Raw genomic sequence first — 25,391 nt, 5'->3', positions numbered from 1 at the left:
TGTGGTATGTCAGTAATGTGTGTGAATGTGTGTGGTGTGTGTGGTTTGTATAGTGTGTGTCTGTAGAGCATGTGTGTGTGGTGGGTGGTATGGCGGTGTCTCGGGGGTGTGTGTAGTCTGATGCCTGTCCTTACCTGTGGGGATCCGCATTACCTTAGCCACACTGCTCTGAGGGGGCAAGGTTCAACATGGGACGGTGCTGCAGTGTGGGACAGGTTTGCAAGCTCTTGCAGCTTGGGACAACTTTGCAATTCAGACCTGCTCGACCACCTCAGGTGTGACCAGAGTGAGTCCCTCACCTCTCAGACTCTTCCTGCTCACCTGTAAAATGCAGATGACAGGGCCATCTCACAGGTTGTGGGATGGTGGCCGTGGCGTGTGTGTGGGCTGGGTAGATGGCAACACAAGCTCCATGCTGTGGCAGGAAGCAACTGGCACTGGAGAAGAGGGGAGCTCTGCCCAAGCAACTGCACCCGGACCCTGCCCGGAAGAGGACTGCTCTGCTGCTCTACAGGGAGGCCAGCCTCCCATTCAAAGTCTAATTAGGCCTGACCCTACTTAGCTTCCGAGACTGGACCAGATCTGGTGTGTTCAGTGTGGGGCGGCCATAGATGGGCTGAGCTATGGAATACAGGTGTTTGTCCACTATATTCGAGGAACAGTTAAGTTTTGATTTTGTATTTCTGGATTTATAAATGGCAAGAGTGACTTCAGAGAATGACAAATTCTCCTGCAATAGCTGAATAGCCTTCTGATGTGCTATTGTGGTGTAAGGGTTTCTTTCTGCAGTTTTTATTAATTAGCACAAATGACTTTGTCCCATGAGTACTTACATGCCCTAGGAGGAAAAAAAAGGCAAATTATCCTTACTTTCCCTGGCTATTTATGTTCAAGTGTGTTTCTACTGAAACTGTGCAGACTGGCCAAGACCCACCCAGCTTTGGCTGTCTACACATATGCAGCCAGGGACCCCAGCTCAGGGTGGAAGCATCTTGAGGCCCCCCAGTGGCAGTTGTGTCAGAAAGGGACATTATAAGTAGCATAACTTTGTAAAATAGTTAAGGTTGGTTCGGGCTTGAGAGGGAAAATATCAGACACTGCAGTAGTGCTAAGTTTGCAAATAGGCTGTGACAGGTGGAAAACACATCTAAGAGGGTCTAGCCTTTTTTTTCCCTTTGATGTCTTTATTTGATAAATAGAGGAGGAATTAGCCAGTGGTGGACTTAGGCCAACGTTTTGGGTTGGCATTTTGGGAGGGCTCAGTGTGTGCTGGGCAGGATGGTTGGCACCCCCAGGCTGGCCCATTGCTGAGAGGATGTCTCCATGGTCCCAGGGATGGCCAGGGGGCAGCTCAGTGTGCAGGGAGGGCCTCAGCAGGGTCTTGGGAAGGTGTGTGCAGAGCCCCTCTGAATCTCATGGATTCCGCGTTGGTGCTGAGGGCTTGTGCTCAGGCACCCCTGTCCCTGGAATCAGTGGCTCATCAGTTTCCTGGAGCTCTCGGGGCAGAGCAGCCAGGGTCCCTGATGAGGGTGACAAGCAATGGGAGGAGGCTTTGTGGCCTGTGAACATGCAAGTTTTCTCATGGGGAGCTCACAGCCAAGGATAGGGGTGTGTTTGGGGGGGTGGGGGTGGCCAGCCTTTTGTCAGTTCCGTACCATCACATGGCCATCTGGACTCCTCTGGAGCTCTTTTTTACCTGTCCTTCTCCTTCCGTCCCGGCGGCTCCTAACTGGGCTTTCTCGTCCTCTACCTGCTTCTCTGTGTCCCAGCCTGGGTCATTTCTTCAGATCTCTCTTCCAGTTCACCAGTTCTCTGAAGATGGTGGAACTGTCAAGCAAAAGTATGCAATTTGTTGTTTAAATTGTTCATTGAGTTTTAAATTTTAAAGTCACTTTTTATTCCTAGAGAATTTTTTCTTGTTTTTTTTTGTTGTTGTTGTATGTTTGTTTGTTTTGTTTCGTTTTTTGAGACAGAGTCCTGCTCTTGTCACCCAGACTGGAGTGCAGTGGTGTGATCTCGGCTCATTGCAACCTCCGCCTCCCGGGTTCAAGCAGTTCTCCTGTCTCAGCCTCCTGAGTAGCTGGGATTACAGGTGCACACCACCACGCCTGGCTCATTTTTTGTATTTTAGTAGAGACAGGGTTTTACCGTGTTGACCAGGCTGGTCTGGAACTCCTGAGCTCAGGCAGTCCACCCGCCTTGGCTTCCCAAAGTGCTAGAATTACAGGCCTGAGCCACCATGCCCAGCCTCCTGGAGGTTTTTGTTTATCAACTTTGATCATTTTTTTTCTAGTGTGTGTGAATCTGCAGTTCCCTGTTTTGAATGTTTTTTCCCGCCCCCCTAGCAACCTCATGGTTATGCTTGGGTCCTAACTGGGTGGATGTCTGTGTCACCTGGGATGGGACCCTGGGTGTATGAGAAATGCCAGAAGCATCTTTTTAGAATCTTTGGACTTACTCTTGGGGGCAGATTGCCAGGAGTGAGGTTATTTGGTCAAAGGATTGTAGTCAAGTTTTAGGGTTCATTCCTTGTGATGTTGTCTCTTAAAGGGTCACTTAAGGTGTGTTTTAGCCTCTGGACAGTCTGGTGAGGCCAGCATGAAGAATGGAACCTTCTAGCTCTCCCAGAGCCTGAGGCTGGGAGCCCTACCCAGGGATCTCAGGATGCACCAGGGCAGAGGTGAGTGCTGTGAAGCAAGGAAACTGCTGAGTTGCTTGGACTGGGGCGGGGGCGGGGAGGGGGGTGCAGAGGTGGGGGCCGAGAAATGGAGTGGATGCCCAGATCTGCCCTTTCAGGGCCCCAGGGCTTCAGAGGTGGCTGGACTCGATGATCATGTTCATGCCATGAATCTCGTGCGTTCCATGTTGGTGCCGAGGGCTGGGCTCTGCCTCAGTAGGCTATGTGGACAGGAGGAACAAAGGCCAACCTTGCTTTCTGTGATCCCAGTCTGAGAAAAGCTCCCAGAGTCAGAGGCACTCCGATGGCCCAGGAGAGGCCAGTGGCTGCACACCGCCCCCCCGACCCTGACTCAGCTGTGAGTGTCTACGGCAGGGAAGGCTGGCGTTTCCAGCGACAGAGTGCAGGGTGTTGACAAGCAGTGGACACGGTCTGTGGTGTTGTGGTTATTTTTGAGAAGCTCATGGGTTTCCCAAAGTACTGCTGGCTGTGGACTCCCACAGGCCACACTGCTGGGGTCACCGTTCCCCTCTGGGCCAGCCCTTGTCTCGGTACCCACAGTTGCTGATCCCTGCTGCTAGCCTCTCCCTCCTTAAGTCCAGTTGTGGAACATTTCATCCACAATGCAGACTTCATGGGGCTTGGGATACCCTCATCATCTGCAGATTCAAGGGGGATGTGACCTCAACCTGCTGTCAGGACATGTTGGGCGCTACCCTACATCACTGCCAGAACCACCTCAAGGTGCACATTCACCTTTCTTTGCCTGGTAGCACCCCTCACCTGCACAGCTACCTGCCTAGGGAAGACTCATTCATCTGTCAGGACCAACCCCAGCATGGCCTCCTCCCAGAGGCATTCCTCTCTCCCATGGCATGCCCATAGGGTTCTGTGTGCCCTGATACAGTGCATTCACCTTAAATGCTTACCTTCAGTCTGAGCCCCTGGGGCTGGCTCTGCTTGGCCACCTCTGGATCCCCCAGCCTGAAGCCGTGTTCTGGCCCCAGCAGCCTATGGCTGGAGTCAGGAGTGGGCAGTCTGTGTTCACTGGCCTCTCCTGGACTGTCACAGTGAACATCTCTGCTGAGTTGGGCAGAGTCCCAGTTTTTAACCCTGGAAACAGATGGGGAAGTGCAGGGAGGCACAGAGGGGATTCCAAGAAGGGGACGCCCCTCCGAGGTGGGAAAGAGAGGTTGGCATGTGGTAGGGAAGGGGCCTGTGGGGCTGATGTCTGGGCAGGGGTGGCACAGTGCAGGTGCCAGGGACCGAGTGGGTGAGTTGGCTCTCCACTCCTGGGTGCCAAGGAGTCTTAGAGGAGGAATGGGCTCTGGCAGGGGCAGGAGGCCTTGCCGTTAAATTTAGCGAGGTTTCTTTACATTCGTAGAGGACTCTAAGATTCCATAGCAGCATGGATCATGATCTTCCTTACCCAATAAACAGAATTTCTTATATTCTAGTCCTCCTCCATTTGCATGCTCATTCTTATTTTAAGTAACACCTGAGAGAGAATCATTGAATTCTGAGCCTTTCTTTAGCATTTCCTTCATGAGATTTTCCCATCTGGGGTAGTTCCCCACTTTATGTCTTAGCATTCCCCACCCATGTCCACTGATGACCCCCGCATTTCCCCCAGATCTTTAGGAAGCATGTAGATATACACACAGAACTTCTTCTATGTGATTTATTTTTAATAACTTAATTTTTAGAACAATTTTAGATTTACAGTAAGACTAAGTGAAAAGATCAAGAGTTCCCACATAACTCTTCCCCGAATTTCCCCATTCATACCATCTTGCATGAATGCAGTGTATTTATTAAGATTGATGAGCCAGTTTCGATACATAGTTATTAACAAAGTCTGTAGTTTACACTAGGATTTACTCTCTGTGTCATAAGTTTCTTTTATTTTACTTCATATATTTTTTGAAACGGTCTCGCTCTGTTGCCCTGCCCGGAGTGCAGTGGTGTGATCATAGCTCACTGTAACCTCTAACTGCTGGACTCAAGCAATCCTCCCACCTTGGTCTCCCAAAATGCTGGGATTACAGGCATGAGCCAGGGCAGCTGGGCTTTTACAGGTTTTGACTGTAAGGTCAAACCATTGCAATGTCATATCCACTATTGCAATGTATCCATCGTTACAATGTAATATAGAATAGTTTCATCTACAGTCCTCTGTGCTCTGCCTGTTCATCCCTCCCCCTACCCCCAGCCTGTTACAACCACTGATCTTTTTGCATCTCCATGGCTTTGCCTTTTGCAGAATGTCGTGTAGTTGAAATCACACAGTATATAGACTTTCCAGATGGGCTTCTTTCACTTAGTCATATACATTGAAGATTCTTCATGTCTTTTATGAGCTGATAGTTCTTTCTAGCACTGAATAATATTTCATTGTCTGGATGTACCACAGTTTATCCATTCACCTACTGGAGGGCATATTGGTTGCTTCCAAATTTTGGCAATTAAGAATAAAGCTGCCATAAACATCCATGTGCAGGTTTTTCCTTGTAGACATGTTTTCACCTCCTTTGGGTGGATACCAAGGAGTGTGATGATTGCTGGATCATTTGGTAAGAGTATGTTTAGGTTCTGGGTTTTTCTTTTTTTTTTTGAATGCAGAGTCTGGCTCTGTTGCCCAGGCTGGAGTGCAGTGGCATGATCTCAGCTCACTGCAATCTCCACCTCCTGGGCTCAAGCCATCCTCCCACCTCAGCCTCCTAAGTAAGTAGCTGGGACTACAAGCTCATGCCACCATGCTAAGCTAATTTTTTTATTTTTTGTGGAGGTGGGGTTTTGTCATGTTGTCCAGGCTGGTCTTAAACTCCTGAGCTCAAGCAGTCCACCTGCCTCAGCTTCACAGAGTGCTGGGATTACAGGCTGGGTGCCACCATGCCCAGCCTGTTTAGTTTTATAAGAAATCATCAAACTGTCTTCCATAGTGGCTGTACCATTTTGCATCCCCACCAGCAATAAATGAGAGTTCCTGTTCCTCTACATGTGTCAGCATTTGGTGTTGTCTGTGTTCTGGATTTTGGCCTTACCTAATAGGTGTGTACATTGGAGCTCGTTATTTTCATTTGCGTTTCCTTGATGGGCTATAATGTGGAACATCTTTTCATGTACTTATTTGCTATTTGTATGTAGTGAGGTGTTTGTTTAGTTATTTGGCCCTATTTGTAATTGGGTTGTTTTCTTATTGTTGAGTTCTTTGCATACTTTGGATAACAGTCCTTTAACAGAACATGTTTTGAAAATATTGTCTCCCAGTGGGTGGCTTGTCTTTTTTATTCTGTTAACAGTGTGTTTTGCACAGCAGGAGTTTTTAATTTTAATGAAGTCCAGCTTACCAATTTTTTCTTTCATGGATGGTGTGTTTGGTGTTGCATCTAAAAGTTCATTACCAAACCCAAGGCCATCTAGATTTTCTCCTGAAATCTTCTAGGAGATTCATGATTTTGCATTTTACATTTAGGTCTATGATTTAAAGTTATTTTTTGTGAAATGAGTAAGATCTGTGTTGATTCATTTTCTTTTCTTTTTCTTTTTTTTGCATTTGAATGTCTAATTGTTAGAGCACCATTTGTTGGTAAGACTGTCTTGTCTCCATTGTATTGCTTTTGTTCCTTTTTCTAAGATTGGTTGACTGTATTTGTGTGGGCCTGTTTCTGGCTCTGTATTCTGCCCCATTAATCTGTCCCATTAAAGTCTATTCTTTCACCAGCACCACCCTGTTTGATTACTGTAGGTTTATAGGAGGCCTCAAAGTCATGTAGTATCGGTCCTCTGACTTTATTTTTCTCCTTCACTATTGTGTTGGCTGTCATGGGTCCTTTCCTTCTCCATGTAAACTTCAGAATCAGTTTGTCAGTATCCACAAAATAACTTGCCAGGTTTTTTTGTTGTTGTTTTTTGTTTTTTTGAGACAGGGTCTCTGTTGTCCAGGCTGGAGTGTAGTGGTGTGACCTGGGTGACTGCAACCTTTACCTCCTGGCTCAAGTGATCCTCCCACCTCAGCCCGCCAAGTAGCTTTGACTACAGGCATGCACCAACATGCCTGGCATTTTTTTTTTTTTTTTTTTTTGGTAGAGGTTTTGCACCATGTTGCCCAGGCTGGTCTAGAACTCCTGGACTCAAGTGATCTGCCCACCTCGGCCTCTCAAAGTGCTGGCATTACAGGTGTGAACCACTCTGCCTGACCTGGGATTTTGATTAAGATTGTGTTAAATTTATAGATGAAATTGAGAAGAACTGGCATCTTGACAATACTGAGTCTGCCTATCCATGAACATGGACTGTCTCTCCATTTATTTAGTTCTTTGACTTCCTTCATTAGGGTTTTCTGGTTTCCCTCATATAGATCTACATATTTTGTAATATTTATATCTAATTATTTCATTTGCAATGTAAATGATACCATGTTTTTAATTTCAAATTCCAAGTATTCATTTCTGGTAAATAAGAAAGCAATTGACTTTTGTATATCAACCTTGTATTCCTGCATCCTTGCTATATAATTGCTTATTAATCAGACCATAGCAGCATGTAATGTAGAGAGAGAAAGAGAGACAGAGAGAGAGAGAGAAGAAAGAAGGAAAGAAAGGAAAAGAAGAAAGGAAGGAAGGAAGATGGATTATTAGTTCAGGAGTTCTTTACTTGTCTTGTGTTACCTTATTGTATTAGCTAGGACTTCCAGGACAGTGTTGGAAAGCAGTGGTGAGAGGGACATCCTTGCCTTTTTCTTGATCTCAGTGGGAAAGCTTCAAGTAACCCTGTAATCCTAGCTACTCAGGAGGCTGAGGTGAGAGGATTGCTTGAGCCCAGGAGTTTGAGGCTGCAATGGGCTGTGATCGCGCCACTATACTCTAGCCTGGACAATAAATTGAGACACTGTCTCATAATGATGATAATAATAATTATTATTATTTGTATACATTGTTGGCTTTGATTTGCTGATTTTGGGGGGGAATTTTTGCATGAGAACTACTAATCTGTATTTTTTTTTCTTGTGATGTGTTTGGTTTCGGTATTAGGGTAATGCTGGCCTCACAGAATGAGTAAGGAAGTATTCCCTCTGCTATCATCTGAAAGAGACTGAGAAAATTGATATACTTTATCCCTTTAATGTTGGTGGAATTCATCAGTGGGTTCTATCTGAGCCTGGTGCTGTCTGTTTTGGAAGGTTATTAATTATTTATTCAATTTCTTCAATAGAAACAGACCTATTCAGATTTCTGTTTCTTCATGTGTGAGTTTTCACAGAGTGTATCTTTTGAGGAACTGGACTATTTCATCTAGATTATTGAATTTGTGGGCATAGAGTTGTTTTAACCTTTTACTTTTATTCTGTCTGTGTCTTTATATTTTAAGTGGGTTTCTGTTAGACAACATAGTTGGACCTTAAAGAGTTGGACCTTGTTTTTTTTTTTTTTAAATCCACTCTATAACAGTATCTGCTTTTTACTTGTTATATTTAGGACCATTGATATTTAAAGTGGTTATTTGTGTAGGTGGATTAATATATACCATATTTGTTAACTGCTTTCTGTTTATTGCTCCTGTTATTTGTTTTGTTTTTTTCTTTTTGTCTTCTCTTTTTTATGCCTTCTCTAGTTTTAGTTGAGCATTTTATATGATCTCATTTTTCCTCCTTTCAGCATATCAATAATGCTTTCTTAAAAACCTTTTTTAATGGTTGTTTTTAAATATGCAGTATAGGTTTATGACTAATCCAAGTCCTGTTTCAAATAATATAGCACTCTATGGGTAGAGCAAGAAACAGTATTCCTAATTGTTCCCTCCCATGCCTTAGAATATTATTGTTATTCACTTATTCATAAACTCTAGTCATGAAGTACATTGTTGCTATTATTATTGTGAACAAACTTGTGTGCTAGATCAAGAATAAGAAATGTTTTTATTTTATCCTCACCTTTTACTTCCGTAATACTCTTCTTTCCTTTCTGCAGATTCTAGTTTCTGACCTATATCATTTTCCTTTTTTCTGAAGTTCTTCTAATATTTTTTGCAAGGCAGATTTACTGGTGACAAATTTTCTGAATTGTTTTTTGTCTGATAAAGACTTTATTTCTGCTTCACTTTGGAAGATTAATTTTGCTGGATACAGAATTCCAGGTTGGGTTGGTTTTTTTTTCCTTCCAACACTTTAAATGTTTTACTGTACACTCTTCTTGTTTGCATGACGTCTGAGGAGAAGTTCAGCGCAATTCTGTCCTTGATTCTCTGTGGGAAAGGTGTTTTTAGCCTATTCCCTGACTTTTTTCTTTTTTTTCTTTTTTTTTTCGAGAGAATCTTCTCTGTCACCCAATGTAGAGTGCAGTGGCGCGATCTTAGCTCACTGCAATGTCTGCTTCCTGGGTTCAGGCACTTCTCCTGCCTTAGCCTCCCAAGTAGCTGGAATTACAGGCAAGTGCCACAATGGCCAGCTAATTTTTGTATTTTTAGTAGAGACAGGGTTTCACCGTGTTGGCCAGGCTGGTCTTGAACTCCTGACCTTGTGGTCTGCCTGCCTTGGCCTCCCAATGTGCTGGGATTACAGGCATGAGCCACTGTGACTGACCTCCCTGACTTTTTTCAATATATTCTTTTTGGGTTTGATTTTTTTTGTGTGGTTTGGATGTGATATGTCTAGGTGTAGATTTTTTTTTTTTTTGGCTTATATTCTGCTTGGTATTTTTTGAACTTCCTGGATCTGTGGTTTGCTTCCTGTTATTAATTTTTGAAAATCCTCAGCTGTTACTATTTCAGATATATCCTCTGTTCCTTCCTGTTTTTCTTCTCCTTCTGGTATTCCTATTACATGTTATTACACTTTTTGTAATTAACCCATAGTTCTTGAATATTGTTTTGTCACTGTTGTTCCTTTTTGTCTTTAGGTTTCAGTTTGGGAGGTTTCTATTGGCCTATCTTAAGGCTCTCTGATTCTTTCCTTGTCCGTGTCCAGTCTATTGACAAGCCCGTCAAAGGCATTCTTCAGTTCTATCACAGTGTTTTTGATTTCTAGCACTTCCTTTTGATTCTTTCTTAGTGTCTCAATCTCTCAGCTTACATCGCCTATCTATTTTTGCAGGCTGTCCAGTTTCTTTATTGGAGACTTTAGCATATTAATAATAAATTCTTGTTCTGATCATTGCACCATCCCTGCCATCTCTGGGTCTGATTCTTATGTTTGCTTTGTCTTTTCAGACTGTTGTGTGGGTTTTGTTTTGTTTTGTTTTGTTTTTCCTTTTATTATTCTTCATAATGTTCTTGTAGTATAAAAATTGGAAAACAAGAAGACTGTCCCCTTATACACTACCATCCAGAGGAGGTCACCTGGAATATCTGTATCCACTTGCCTCCCTGCTTCCTATTTGGATAAATGTGATTTCTGGGGCTTCTTTTGTTTTAGTCCCTGGGACTACATTTCCCTGGGATAGTCTTAGAGAAGACTTCTCCCTGTGCATTGGGTCTCCTGCAGCAGTGCCAGGCAGTGATTGTTGAAGGATTGAAAGTGCTGTGGCAAGCTCAGTGTCCACTCCTGGCATTCCTGTCCTTGTTTCACAGATCAGAAGATTGGGCAGGATGGGTTTCTCTTCAGTCTTCTTTTGGATACTGTGACAGCCTCAGGTTCTTGCCTGCTTCTAGCAACTTTATCTGGAAGTTCTATACATATCATCCCTTTTTTTTTTTGACTTGCCTTCTATCCAGATTTATTTTTGAGAGTCAGAAGAATATTCTTGGCTGGGCATGGTGGCTCACATCTGTAATCACAGCACTTTGGGAAGCTGAGGTGGGTGGATCACCTGAGGTCAAGAGTTCGAGACCAGCCTGACTGACGTGGTGAAACCCCATCTCTACTAAAAATACAAAATTAGCTGGGCATGGTGGTGCGTGCCTGTAATCCCAGCTACTCAGGCTGAGGGAGGAGAATCACTTGAATCCAGTAGGCGGAGGTTGCAGTGAGCCAAGATCGTGCCATTGCACTCCAGCCTGGGCAACAAGAGCAAAATTCTGTCTCAGGAAGAAAAAAAAAAAAGTATTCTTTTTAAAGTCAGGTATAAAATTTTAAATTAAAATAGCTCTGATTTGAATCAAAGCAGTTTGTGGGATTAAGACTATTCCTTTTATTTTTTAATACAGGGTCTTGCTCTGTCACCCAGGATGGAGTGCAGTGGTGTGGTTGTAGCTTAATGTAGCTTTGAACTCCTGGGCTCAAGTAACCCTCCCACCTCAGCCTCCAGAGTAGCTAGGACTACAGGCATATGCTACCATGCCTGACTGTTTTTGATTTTTATTTTTTGAAGAGATAGAGTCTTGCATTGTTGCCCAGGCTGGTCCTGAACTCCTGGACTCAAGCCGTCTTCCAGCCTCGGCTTCCCAAAGTGCTGGGATTACAGGCATGAGTGAGTGGCTGTGCCTCACCAAGATTAAAAATATTCTTTACAGTTCTTGATGGGTAGCAATATATATACATAGGAAAATATTCAATAGTCAAAAATTTGTCTCCAGTGAGAAGCCTGCCCTCTGTCCCTGCCGAGCACAGCCACCAAAGTGTGACCTCTCCAGAGATGGCCACTGGAATTGGGGACCTGTGTGTCTTTCCAGAACATTCTGATTACAGACGGGGCATATTTATGGATTTCCTTCAATCTTCCACACAAAAAAATGTGTCTCTATACTCTTCTGCAACTTGTGCTCTTTGCTGAACAGTATACATCCTGGAAATTGTTCCAGATCAGCAAATACAGGATTTGTCCTTGTTGGCACTCCAGAATATTCCTCTCAGTCTCCCAAGAATGGACACTTAGCTTGACTTGAATCTATTGATGCTGCAGTGAATACACATAATCCACGTATCTGTGGGGAGAGGATGTGTAACAGGTGTCTGTGTCTAAAATACCAACAGCTCCTATCCAAGAAGTGTTTACTAATGTGTGTTTTTGGCAAGAATATGAGAGAATGCTTGTTGGTCTATGTCAGCAGGAGCATGTGAGGCACACCCCAGACCTTTGACCTTTGCCAGCCTGATAGGTGAGAAATCTTATTGCAGTTGTAGGTTCCATTTCTCATGACAAGTGACGTTGCACAGCTTCTCATATGGTAAAAAGCAGTTCGTGTGGTCTTTTATATAAACTGTTTACTTAAAGTTAAATCACTAGTCAGAAACATTTTCATTTTGTGATTTGGAAAATGAATTTTCATATTGTTTACTACATACTTCACTTGCATTTCAGAAGTAAATGGAGGTTTCCCTTAGGTAGGTATGACTCATTTGCAAGCAAGCATTTATTTTGGGTCTTGATGTTTTTCAGAATAATGGGCAGCTATGCTATTGTCCTGAATTGTTTTGATGTTTGCATCTACAACGTTGGCTGCAGCACACTCTTGCAGGGCACTGGGAGGGGTGTCCACCACCCACCAATGTCTCTGTGGGCTTGTGAGAAGGGCCAGTTCTCCTCTGAGGCCCATGCCATACCCAGCCCTGACATGCTCTTGTTTGCTCACAGATGGGGGACTTTAATTGCACCCTTCATGTGGAGTGATGGTGCCAATGGGAACTCCAGGGCTTCCCCACTTCCTCTATAAGCAGACACAGCTGGTGCCAGGCCCCTAGGCTTCCTGGTCACAGAGCATTAGCTGTCTGGGGCTATTGAGATGTGCCTGGCAAAGCACTTTGCTTGAGAGCTGAGTAACCAGGGCTCGTGAAGGATGAGTGACTTACCTCCACAGTTCAGGTGGCTCTGCTCCATACGTGATTCCCATCGATCATGCTTGGGGTTTTCTTTGAGCAAATATATTCTAGAAATGCAGGTAAGAAGTGAATTCCCAGAGAAGCGAGTCAAAGCCAGCACCTCAGCACAGACACCGTGGCTGCGTGCAAAGATGCCTACAGGAAGGCAGCTCTGAGACTTGAGCCACGCATTTGGGCGGCTCCTCTAGATGGGATTCTGTGGCCCCTGTAACAGAAGTTATAGCCCTGATGGGTCATGGGGAACCCTGGGTAATTAGTGACAGGGCACTTAGGGTTGGCCAAGGGCCCTAAAACAGGCTATGCTGCGGTGGCACCCAGGCCTGACTTGTGCTTAGGAACAGGTTCTGACTCAGTAGGTCCCGGTGGGGATTGAGGTTCTTATTTTCTTTTTTTTTTTTTCCTCGAGACAGGGTCTCACCCTATCTCCCAGACTGGAGTGCAGTAGAGCAATCATAGCTACTGCAGCCTCGAACACCTAGGCTTAAGCGAGGAACTGCTCGAACCTCCTGCCTCAGCCTCCTGAGTAGCTGGGATTACAGGCACGTGCTACCATTCTGGCTAATTTTTGTACTTTTTATAGAGACAGGGTCTTACTGTGTTGCCCAGGCTGGCTTCGAACTCCTAGGCTCAAATATCAAGGATACCACCTCAGCATCCCAAAGCACTAAGATTACAGGCATGAGCCACCACACCTGGCCCACATTTTCAGACCAGAAGTCTCTATGGGTTGTCAGCTCCTGGGCTGGTCCCTCTCCTCCTGGCTGCCGGGTGGACCTGGTGCTTTTGCCTCTACACATCCCTGCCTTGCTGTTTTATCCTCACAAGTTCCTGTGGAGTAGGTGGTGCATTGTCCCCTTTCTGGATGAAGGAAGACACTGAGTTACCTGCCCCGAGGCTGCTGAGGGGAGAGGCACATGGTGTCAGCACTTGCCCTCTACCTCAGACCATGGCCACATCCCTCTAGAGTGAGTGACATTGGCTTACAGGGTCATCACCCACTTGCTTTGTGGATTGTAACAAATTGAGAAGTTAAAGCAGCACAGGCTCTTTAAGCAGCACAGGGTGGACCTCACTTCCTCTCCCAGCAGCAGGGCATTTTCCAGATTCCTGGAGCAGTGTCCCCGGGGCAGACCTGGAGGGTGGTGAGGCTCCCCTCCTTCCTACTGGCCCAGCTTCATTTCTCCTTTGGCGTCTATATCCCAGTGACTTCTGTTTTCCCTGTGGCTTTTGTTCCCAGCTAGCTTCTGTGCCCTCTGGCTGCCCCTCCTGCTGAAGAGACGCACAGAGAAGTGCAAATGAAGGCATCATGGCTAGGGAGGAAGAAACTTTGGGTGAAGTGGGGGGCACAGCCCAGCCCCTCCAACCTCTCTTTAAAGTCAGGAAGGGGCTGAGCTGGGGTCCATTCAGCTCACAGTTCTGGAGGAGTGGACATGGCACACTTGGGAAGAGAGAAGAGATGTCAACATTCTTTCCACGCAGATTCTCTGTTTTCTGTGGAGTTTTGTGCTTTCTCAGCTACTCCCTGCCAGAAATGAAAGCTAGGGTCGTGATTCATCGGCCCAGCAGAAAAAAGTGATGATGGTGGTGAGGATGATGATGGTAATGATAGTGATGGTGATGGTAATGGTGATGGTGGTGATGGTGATAGTGATGATGATGGCAATGATGATCGTGATGGTAATGATGGTGATAGCAATGATGATGGTGGTGGTGATGATGGTGATAGTAACAGTGATGGTGATGATGGTGATGGTGATCATGATGGTGATAGTGATGATGATGGTGATAGTGATGATGGTGATACATATGGTTATGGTGATAGAAATGGTGATGGTGATGATGGTGATAGTGATTGATGATGGGGTGATGATAGTGATAATGGTGATGGTGATAGTAATGATGATGATGGTTACAGTGATGGTGATGACGATGGTGATAGTGATGATAACTATGACAAGCAGTAAACTATCCTTACAGGCACCAGCTATGTGCCAGGTACATACAATCCCTCCAGTATTTTAGTCATTGACCTTCTACTGGATATGATGATCCACTCTCTGCAGAGGAGTCTGAGACTCACTGACTTTGTGTACATCTTGTTGTCACACAGTTGTTGGTGGCAATTGCAGCCCAGGGTTTTCTGCGTGCGCTGGGTGTCACAGGCTTCAGGTGATGCCCCATGTGCTGTTCTGGGAGCCCTGCTTTTGCCATCCTGTTAGTCCCTTGACACTTGACCTCTTTGCCTTTCTCCACAGGTTCGTTGTAAGACACCTGGGGGACTCCAAATAGCAGGACTCCATCTGCCCACTGGTCTGGAGACAGGGATCCTCAGCCTCTTTACAGGGTTGATGGCTCAGGAGGCCTTCTCTGCAGGGGACCAGGACACAGGAAAGCCAGGAAGAGATGAGCTGGGAAGGGAGCTGTTGCGGGCCATTTTGGTTTTAAAAATAAAGCAAGACTTTTGTTGCTTGTTATAAAAGGAACACATGCTCATTTTCTATGATTTAGGAAAGTGCAGAAAAGTATAAGGGAAAGAAGAACATGGCCATTGCCTAGCACCAGGGAAAAAGGGCTGTAGATTTTCGTGTCTGCCTAGACTGTAAAGTTCTAAATTTGAAAACTTGTACAACCCATTGTTTAATGGCTGTGTAATACTCCATCACATGAGCACATCGTGCCTTGGTTACCTGACCCTTACTGCCTAGAGATGTGTGGTGTTGCTAATTTTTGCTATTTTAAATAACCATTGGAGGAACCACATTAACATGAATCTTTGGGTGCATTTGTACTTTTTGCCTTAAAATAGATTTGTTGATGTGGAATTACTGGCCTGAAGGGTGCAAATCTTTTTAAAGCTTTTGACACATACTGCTGGGGTTTAGGAAACTCCTTCCCAAGTTAGTCCCCTGACTAGAAGGGAAAGAGTGCCTGCCCTGCGGCCCCACCTGTGTTGTGGATTTGTATTATTAAAAGATAAGCCTTGCCAGAGGGACATTTCTAGCTTGAGTGTGTGCCTGACACCAACTGAGCTCTGACAGTGTGGCTTGAACTCTGTGCCAGATGCTGCAGAGGGTCGCAAAGTAAGACGAAGGCTCTGCCTGTCTGCCTCACCTCCAGGAGTGAAAGAGGCCACTTCCTTTTTTGATGTTTCTCCTATAATTTTTTTTTGAGTGGAGTTTCACTCTTGTCACCCAGGCTGGAATGCAATAGCTCAATCTCAACTCACCGCAGTCTCCACCTCCTGGGTTCAAGCGATTCACCTGCCTCGGCCTCCCAAGTAGCTGGGATTACAGGCATGTGCCACCACACCTGGCTGATTTTGTATTTTCAGTAGAGATGGGGTTTCGTCATGTGAGCCAGGCTGATCTTGAACTCCTGACTTCAGGTGATCTGCCTGCCTCGGCCTCTCAAAGTGCTGGAATTATGGGTGTCAGCCACCACACACAGCCAATTTTTTTTTAAATGTCAAAATCAGGTTCAAAAATTACAGTTTACATTAAACGGATGTTCTTAACAACAATAGAAGAAACCAGGAATGCAATCCAGTTGTGCTGTGCAGGAGATCATTCCAGGGTTGGCCTGGTCTGGAGGGTGGCATGGTTGGAGGGTGTCTGAGCCAGGGGCCAGGGCTGGGCTTCTGTGCTGGGCCCTGGCAGGGCTTCTGTGTTGGACCCTTCAGGCCACCTGAAGGCAGCCCCTAGCCCACTCAAGGCCCCACGGGAGGCTGTGCCCTGTGGCCCACAGCAGAGCCACAGCTCCATGAGCAGGGCTGTCACTGGCATGCTTGGGCTCAGAATTCCATGTCACCCATGAGAGAGCCACTGTGTCCTGTCTGCAGAGCAGGGATTCCTGTGGGAAGAGCTCAGAAGAGCCACTTTCTCTCTGGGGCTGCCCTTGCCTGAGGATCTTAGGCAGCCAGAGCAGCACCTGGGGGGGAGTGCAGGTTTGGTGGGGAGCGGGGCTGCCTTCCTAGAGAGCAGACAGGCTTCTTAGAGATCCTCAGAGACAATTGTGGGGCCTCTGGAAGTGTCTGAATTTTACACTCCCCACCCCCGACCCCTTTCAGTTTTCTTTTTCTTGGCCATTTCTTTTGGTGTCTGTATTAGGGTTTGCTGGAGGGACAGAACAAATAGGAGAGAGAGAGAGATTATATAAATATATGTATGAGTTTATTAAGTATTAAATCACATAATCATAAAGTCCTGCAATAGGCCATCTGCCAGCTGAGGTGCAAGGAAAGCCATCCACAGCCTGCAAGCACGTGGACATCTGGGAATTGGCCACTCTGCATTTGTGAGGAGGTGAGGTTGGTTTTGTGTTAATGGGAAGCGTGTGCCTGTTTTTGTCTCTGAAATAATGAACTCATCCACTAACATGGCCTTGGGATGCCGTAACTGGTTTGGTGTTACCTAGTCTCCTTCAGATTCTTAGTGTCTCATGCTCCTAGCTTTAGTGCAAGGAAAATGTTTTCCATTTTTCTGTAGCTGTTATTCTCCTCTTATTTTTTCATTTTGCCAATTTTCCAAGTAATTTCTTAGGGGGCATTCAGAGTGTCTTAATTCTGGTACAATAAAATACATGCCCAGTGTCAGCAAACAGCCTCTCCTGTGAGGACAGGATGGCCCCGATGGAGCTCAGTGTGCCGGAGCGTGCACAGTCGGGGCCTTTGGAACCCAGCAGCGGCCCCCGGAGTTAGGTGCTGCCTCCTCAGCATATAACCGCAGCTAGTGGCAGAGCTAAGCTGAAAGCCCTGAGACTTAGTTTCACCTGCCAAGTGGCCACTGTCACTGTTGGTGGCACAGGCAGTGGGGGTTGCAGCAGCGATGTGGATGTAGCATCAGTGCCAGCAGGGGATCTGGCCTGGATCCCTGTGGAGGGTCCACTTCCTTCAGCCTTGGCAGGGGAGGAGGGGCAGCCCGGTGGTCACCCCCCAGTGGGCAGGCCCTGGATGCAGCCACTGCCTCTGGCCTTGTCACCCAGGTGGTGAGGGGGTGCTGCGACGTTTGGTTCTCTGAGCTTCTTTTGGGCAGCAGAAGGACCCTCCCACTGTGACTCTTTTCTCTCAGTCTCTTGGGGTCTCCCACACAAAGCAGCAGATGACTGATTGAGGCAGCTGTCCTGGTCAAGGTGAGGCCTGTCACCTGTGCCACCCAGTTCATCCTCCCAGCGGGTGGCCCAGGGGTGGGTGGTGCTGGAAGGAGGAAGCCCGCAAGGGGCCCCTGCTTGTGTAAGTGGATGGGCTGTGCCAGGGCAGAGCATCCTGCAACAGACACTGGCCCAGAGCCTGGAGCCACACAAGTGGGCACTGCATGGAGGGCGGGGCCAGGTGTGAGGACCAGATCCCCACCTGATCTTCCTGTGCTGAGTCACTGGCTCACCATGGCTGTTGGCACCTTGTCCCTGCTACATCACAGGGAGCCTGGGATGCCAGAGGGATGGAGTTTGAGGCGACTAGGACTTCCTTACACTCACAGGCACAACTGGGGCCTCATGCAGGCTTCGGTTTGGGCTTGGGGTCCAGACAGGGCCCAGCCAGCCTGTCCATATGCCGAGCCTGAGGTCACCCTGAGGTGTGTTTCTTAGCTCGGTTGGCAGAATAACAGCCCCTGAAGGCACCCATGTCCTAATCCTGCAACTTTAAGTTGCATGGCAAGAGAGGAGGAAGGGGAAGCTGTGGATGGAGTTGGGGCTGTTCACCCAGCTATGGATGGGGAGGCTGCCCTGCATGACTCGGCAGCTGCCGTGTCCTCACAGTGGTCCTTAGGAGGGGAGGGGAGGGCAGGAGGAGGGTTGAGTCAGGGTGATGTCTGTGAGAGCTCGGCTGGCCATCACTGGCTTTGAACATGGAAGGGGCCAGGAGCCAGGGAGTGCAGGCGGCCTCTAGGAACTGGAGGAGGTGGAAACAGATTCTCCCTAGAGCTTCCAGAGGGAGCTGCCCTTGCCCACACCTTGATTTTGGCCCATTTGGACTTCCGACCTCCAGCCTGGAGAGCGAATCCTTCAGGGGGGCTCCTGTCCAAAGGCCCTGTGAGGATCCTGGTGTCTCCAGCCCCTCACCCCAAGTCTTGTCCCGAGAACAGGCATGTTTCAGGGACTGCTGGCCCTGCTAACTGAGCACTGAGTCTGTCTGTCCTACTCTGAGTTTGGTGGTCTGACCTCTGACCTTCTGCCTGAGGGTCAGCACCAACCCATAAAGGCCTGGCAGGTGGGGGGTGTGTGATGGGCCATGTGCGTGCAAGGCCCTGCTGGGATGGTGGCAGAACCAGGTCAGGGTGGTGTAGGTCATCTTGTGGCTTCATCTGCTCCAGATGCTGCAGTGAGAGCACAGCCTGGGGGCCAGGTGAGGGTGTGGACGTGGGGCATGGGTGTGACTATGGATGTGGGCATGGACATGGAGCGTGGATGTGGCTGTGGATGTGGATTTGGGGTCTCAACATGGATGTGGGGTCTGACATATGGTGTGGATTCTGGGTCTAATTTCTGGGCTGCAAGAGCTCAACTGGCTCCCCTCCAGTGCAATGTATTATAACATGTGTCTTTGAAATGAATAATGATGGTGCTGAAGGGACTGTCCTCAGCTCCCAGTTCATCCGGTCCCACAAAAGTCTTTGCATGTGACTGAAACTTGGTGTCACTGATGAGAACCTGAGGTATACATGGCACTGTGGTCGGTGCACATGACATTTTCCAGCCCTGTGCTGCCCTCCTCTGTGCTGAGCTCTTCTTCATGCGCCATAGTGCTGTGTCCTGGTCCATTTCCTGGCTTTGGGTCTTTACTTCCATTAGGAAGACACCTTTAGTATAAACTTCATGAAGGAAGAATATTAACACTTTGCCATATTCGATGTAAATATTTTTCATAGCGTACATTTTAAAGTTTGTTTTGGCGTTTTGAAGCATGATTTTCATCCATCAATGTTCTTGCTGAGTTTCCTTTCCAATTTTTGTTTCTTTCTTTATGAAGAAAGTCACTTTGCACCCTGAGAGCAGAGCAGACAAGTATTCCCTCACGTGCTTTTGATGGCTTTTTTTTTTTTTTTTGGCGGAGTCTTACTCTGTCGCCAAGGCTGGAGTGCAGTGGTGTGATCTCAGCTCACTGCAACTTCCACCTCCCAGGTTCAAGCAGTTCTGCTGCCTCAGTCTCCTGAGTAGCTGGGATTACAGGCGTGTGTCACCACGCCTGGCTAATTTTTTGTACTTTTTGTAGAGACGGGGTTTCAGCGTGTTAGCCAGGATGGTCTTGATCTCCTGACCTCATGATCCACCCACCTCAGCCTCCCAAAGTGCTGGGATTACAGGCATGAGCCACTGCACCCAGCCAATGGCCTTTCTTTTACACTTGACTCTTTGGACTGCGTGGACTTTATTTTAGCTTGTATTCTAAGATAGAGTGAATTTTATATTTTCAAAAACAATTTGCCAAGATGTTTTTCTGGGCTTCATGCTCTGTTCTCAGAACTCAGGACTGTGGTGGCTGTGGAAGAGAACATCCTTCTAGGGCCGAAGACCCTGGTGGCCTGGCAGGGTTAGTTTGATACATTGGGCACTAGTAGGAACAGCCCACCCTGTCTAACAAGTGTTTTCTCTGAGCCAGGCCCACCCATCTCTTTGCCTGGCTTCATTTGCACGTGTAAATGCCCCAAGGGCAAGGGCAGTACTATCCCCAGTGAATGAATAAGGAGACTATTCTGTGTATGGGCAGGCACTTCTCATACCTCAATTTCCCTATTCTGGTAAATAAGGCTAATAATAATTCTCATTATTGCAGGGTTGTTGGAAAACAATGCTATTAGAGTTCTTGGCATGCTGCCTGTCTCACAGTGAGTGCTCAGCCAGAGTTAGTGATGATGGAGTTTGTAATGGTGGTGATGGTGATGATGATGATAGTGAGGAGGATGATGATGGTGGTTTAGGTGATGATAATGATGGTGATGGGGGTGATGACAGTGTGGTGATGGTGATGATGATGATAGTGAGGAGGATGATGGTGGTGGTTCAGGTGATGATAATGATGGTGATGGGGGTGATGACGGTGTGGCGATGTTGGTGATGATAATGGTGCTGGTGGTGATGATAGTGGTTGAGATGATGATGATAATGCTGGCATGGTGGTGGTGATGGTCGTTGTGATGATGACAGTGGTTGAGATGATGACAGTGATGGCGTGGTGATGGTGGTGATAGTGGTTGAGATGATGATGATGGTGTGGCAGTGTTGGTGATGGTGGTGGTGATGGTGATGACGGTGGAGGGTGATGATGACAGTGGTTGAGATGATGATGATGGTGTGATGGTGATGGTGGTGATGATAGTGGTTGAGATGATGATAATGATGGTGTAGCAATGTTGATGATGATGATGGTGGTGGTGAAGATGATAGTAGTTGAGATGATAATGGTGTGATGTTGGTGATGATGATAGTGGTTGAGATGATAATGATGGGGTGGTGATGGTGGTGGTGGTGGTGATAGTGGTTGAGATGTTGATGATAATGATGGTGTAGCAATGTTGGTGATGGTGCTGGTGGTGGTGGTGATAACAGTGGTTGAGATGATGATGGTGTGGTGATTGTTGGTGTTGGTGGTGATGATGGTGGTGGTGATAGTGGTTGAGATGATGATGGTGTGGTGATTGTTGGTGTTGGTGGTGATGGTGATGATGATGGTGGTGGTGGTAATGATGATAGTGGTTGAGATGATGATGATAATGATGGTGTAGCAATGTTGGTGATGGTGCAGCCTCCGCCTCCTGGGTGCAAGCAGTTCTCCTGTCTCACCTCACCTGGTGATGGTGATGATAATGATGATGGTGGTGGAGGTGATGATGATGATGGTGTGATGTTGGTGATGGTGGTGGTGGTGACGACGATAGTGGTTGAGGAGTTGATAATGATGGTGTAGCAATGTTGGTGATGGTGCAGCCTCCGCCTCCTGGGTGCAAGCAGTTCTCCTGTCTCACCTCACCTGGTGATGGTGATGATAATGATGGTGGTGGTGGAGGTGATGATGATGATGGTGTGATGTTGGTGATGGTGGTGGTGGTGACGATGATAGTGGTTGAGGAGTTGATAATGATGGTGTGGCAATGTTGGTGATGGTGCAGCCTCCGCCTCCTGGGTGCAAGCCGTTCTCCTGTCTCACCTCACCTGGTGATGGTGATGATAATGATGATGGTGGTGGAGGTGATGATGATGATGGTGTGATGTTGGTGATGGTGGTGGTGGTGACGACGATAGTGGTTGAGGAGTTGATAATGATGGTGTGGCAATGTTGGTGATGGTGCAGCCTCCGCCTCCTGGGTGCAAGCAGTTCTCCTGTCTCACCTCACCTGCTGATGGTGATGATGATGATGGTGGTGGAGGTGATGATGATGATGGTGTGATGTTGGTGATGGTGGTGGTGGTGACGATGATAGTGGTTGAGGAGTTGATAATGATGGTGTGGCAATGTTGGTGATGGTGCAGCCTCCGCCTCCTGGGTGCAAGCCGTTCTCCTGTCTCACCTCACCTGGTGATGGTGATGATAATGATGATGGTGGTGGAGGTGATGATGATGATGGTGTGATGTTGGTGATGGTGGTGGTGGTGACGATGATAGTGGTTGAGGAGTTGATAATGATGGTGTGGCAATGTTGGTGATGGTGCAGCCTCCGCCTCCTGGGTGCAAGCAGTTCTCCTGTCTCACCTCACCTGGTGATGGTGATGATGATGATGATGGTGGTGGAGGTGATGATGATGATGGTGGAGGTGATGATGATGATGGTGTGATGTTGGTGATGGTGGTGGTGGTGACGATGATAGTGGTTGAGGAGTTGATAATGATGGTGTGGCAATGTTGGTGATGGTGATGGTGATGGTGGTGAAGGCCGTGGGTGATGTTGCCAGTCTCACAAGGGCAAGTTCTTTTTTTTCTCGTTTATTGAGTTAAAATTTACACAGCATAATATTAATCGTTTTAAAGTTAACAATTCAGTGGTACTTAGTAAATTCACAATGCTATGCAACCATTGCCTCTATCTAGCTTCAAAATATTTTAATTTCCAAAGGAAACTCCGTACCCACTAAACTGTAACTCCTCATTCCTCTTTCCTCCCACTCTCTGGCACCATAGTCAGCTTTCTGTCTCTGTGGATAGACCTATTATAAACCTATTATCATTTCACTTGAGTGGAATCACACAACATTAGTCCTTATGTATCATGCTTCTTTCATTTAGCATAATGCCTTCAAGATTCATCCACATTGTAGGATCTATCAGGACCTTATTTCTTTTGAAGACTAAATAATATTCCATTGTATATACAGACTACGTTTTGTTTATCCATTCACCTGACAGTGGACATTTGGGCTATTTCCACTTTTTGGTTATTGGGAATAATACTGTTAAAAACATTTGTGTACAAGGATTTGTTTGAGTACCTATTCTTTTTTCTTTCTTTCTTTCTTTTTTTTTTTTTTTTTTTTTTTGAGACAGTCTTGCTCTATTGGCCGGGCTTGAGAGCACTGGAGCAATCTCAGCTCACTGCAACCTCTGCTTTCTGGGTTCAAGTGATTCTCATGCCTCAGCCTCCTGAGTAGCTAGGACCACAGGTATGTGCCACCACACCCAGCTAATTTTTGTATTTTTGGTAGAGACGGGGTTTTGCCACGTTGGTCAGGCTGGTCTAAAACTCCTGATTTCAAGTGATCTGCCCACCTTGGCCTCCCAAAATGTTGGGATTAAAGGCATGAGCCACAATACCCAGTGTGAGTACCTATTCTTAATTCTTTTGGGTATGTATCTGTCAGTGGAATTGCTAGGTCATGTTGTAATTCTACGTTTAATTTTCTGAGGAAACATCAAATTTTTCTCCACAGTGCCTACACCATTTTACATTTCTACCATTGATATAAGAGGGTTAAGATTTTTCCACATCCTCTCCAACATTTGCTTTAAAAAAAAAATTGGCCAGATGCGGCGGCTCACACCTGTAATCCCAGAACTTTGGGAGGCAGAGGTGGGTGGATCACCTGAGGGAAGGAGTTCGAGACCAGCTTGACCAATAAGGTGAAACCCCATCTCTAATAAAAATGCAAAAATTAGCCAGGTGTGGTGGCAGGCGCCTGTAGTCCCAGATACTTGGGAGGCAGAGACAGGAGAACTGCTTGAACCCAGGAGGCGGAGGTTGCGGTAGCCAAGATTGCACCACTGCACTCCAGCCTAAGAAACGGAACAAGTCTCCATCTCAAAAAAAAATAAATAAAATAAAAAATTGTAGCTATCCTAGTGGGTGTGAAGTGATATCTTACTGTAGTTTTGATTTTAGTTTCCTTAGTGACTGAGAATGTTGAGTATGTTTTCATGTGCTTCTTGGCCATTTGCATATTTCTTTGAGGAAATGTCTGTTCAAGTCCTTTACCTGTTTATTAATTGGATTGTTTGTCTTTTTATTGTTGAACTGTAATAGTTCTTTATATGTTGTGGATGCCATACCCTTGTGATATTTATGGTTTGCAAATATTTTCTCCTGTTCTGTCACTCACTTGCCTTCTTACTCTGTTGATAGTGTGCTTTAATGCAAAAAAGTTTCTAATTTTGATGGAATCCAAATTAGCAATGTTTTCTTTTGTTGGTCATGCTTTTGGTCACATACATATCTAAGAATCTATTGTCAATTCCTAGGGTCATGAAGATTTATTCCAATGTTTTCTTCTAAGAGTTTTATAATTTTAGCTCATATTTAGGCTGTCAATCCATTTCTAGTTAGTTTTTGTTTGTGGTGTGAGGTAGGCATCCAGCTTTATTCCTTTGTATGTGGATGTCCACTTCCTTAGCATCATTTGTTGAAGAGATTATTTCTCCATTGCATGGTCTAGGAACCCTTGTCAAAAATCAATTGGCTGTTGATGTGTGGGTTTATTTCTGATGCTTTAGTTCTATTCCATTGATCTATATATTTGTCCTTACGCCAGTGCCACATTGTTTTGTCATAGCCTTGTAGTAAGTTCTGAATCAGGAAGTGTAAGTTTTCTTAGCTTTTCCATTTCTGTAAACAAAGTTGTTAGGATTTTGGTATCGATTGCATTGAATCTGTGGATTTTTTTAGGTAGTATTGCTGTCTTAATACTATTAAGTCTTCCAATTCATCAACATGGGATGTGTTTCCATTTATTTGCAGCCTTTAAGACCTCTTTCAGCAGTGTACAAATCTTGCTAGGTTAAATTTATTCTTACATATTAATATTTTGTTATTTTTGATGCTATTGTAATGGTAATTGCTTTCTTGATTTTATTTTTGGATTATTCATTGCTAGTGTATAGAAATCCAACTGGTTTTGTGTGTTGTTTTTGCACCTACAACTTTTGAATTTTTTTTTTTTTTTGAGTTGGAGTCTCGCCCTGTCACGCAGGCTGGAGTGCAGTGGCATGATCTCTGCTCACTGCAAGCTCCCCCTCCCGGTTTCACGCCAATCTCCTGGCTCAGCCTCCCAAGTAGCTGGGATTACAGGCGCCTGCCACCACACCCAGCTAATGTTTTGCATTTTCAGTAGAGACGAGGTTTCACCGTGTTAGCCAGGATGGTCTCGATCTCCTGACCTTGTGATCCACCCTCCTCGGCCTCCCAAAGTGCTGGGATTACAGGCGTGAGCTGCTGTGCCCAGCCCTTCTGAATTTATTAGCTATAGAAAGTTTTTCTATGTATGAATTCCTTAGAGTTTTCTATATATAGGATTATGTCATATGCAAATAAAGATAAATTTATATCTTCCTTTCCAGTTCAGACTCCTTTTATTTCAGGATTTATTTTTATTTCATTTTATTTGCCTAATTGCTGTGGCTAGAGCTTCCAGTACCGTGTTAAGTAGAAGGGGCAAGAATAGGCATCCTATTTTGTTTTTCATCTTACAGGAAAAGCTTTCAGCCTTTCACCATTGTATACAATGTTTGCTGTGAATTTTTCATCCATGGCTTTCATCATGTTG

The 25,391-nt window shown here is 45.9% G+C and overlaps 1 protein-coding gene across 4 annotated transcripts in view; it reads left to right on the top strand.

Moving 5' to 3' along the window:
- The window catches only part of LOC129011854 (lysine-specific demethylase PHF2-like), a 77,647-nt gene that overhangs the window by 33,566 nt on the left and 18,690 nt on the right, over positions 1 to 25,391 (top strand). The window contains exon 5 of one of the 4 annotated variants that reach the window (XM_054447170.2): positions 2,551 to 2,680. The exons of the other annotated variants lie outside the window; for them this stretch is intronic. The gene's annotated coding sequence lies outside the window, so the exon portion shown is untranslated. The remainder of the gene's footprint in view (positions 1 to 2,550; positions 2,681 to 25,391) is intronic. 4 annotated transcript variants of the gene reach the window in all.

The sequence above is a fragment of the Pongo pygmaeus genome, chromosome 14 (genome assembly GCF_028885625.2).
Source record: "Pongo pygmaeus isolate AG05252 chromosome 14, NHGRI_mPonPyg2-v2.0_pri, whole genome shotgun sequence".
In the NCBI taxonomy this organism is placed as follows: Eukaryota; Metazoa; Chordata; class Mammalia; order Primates; family Hominidae; genus Pongo; species Pongo pygmaeus.
Note: the sequence above shows the minus strand (reverse complement) of the source record. Positions and strands in the feature narration are given on the sequence as shown.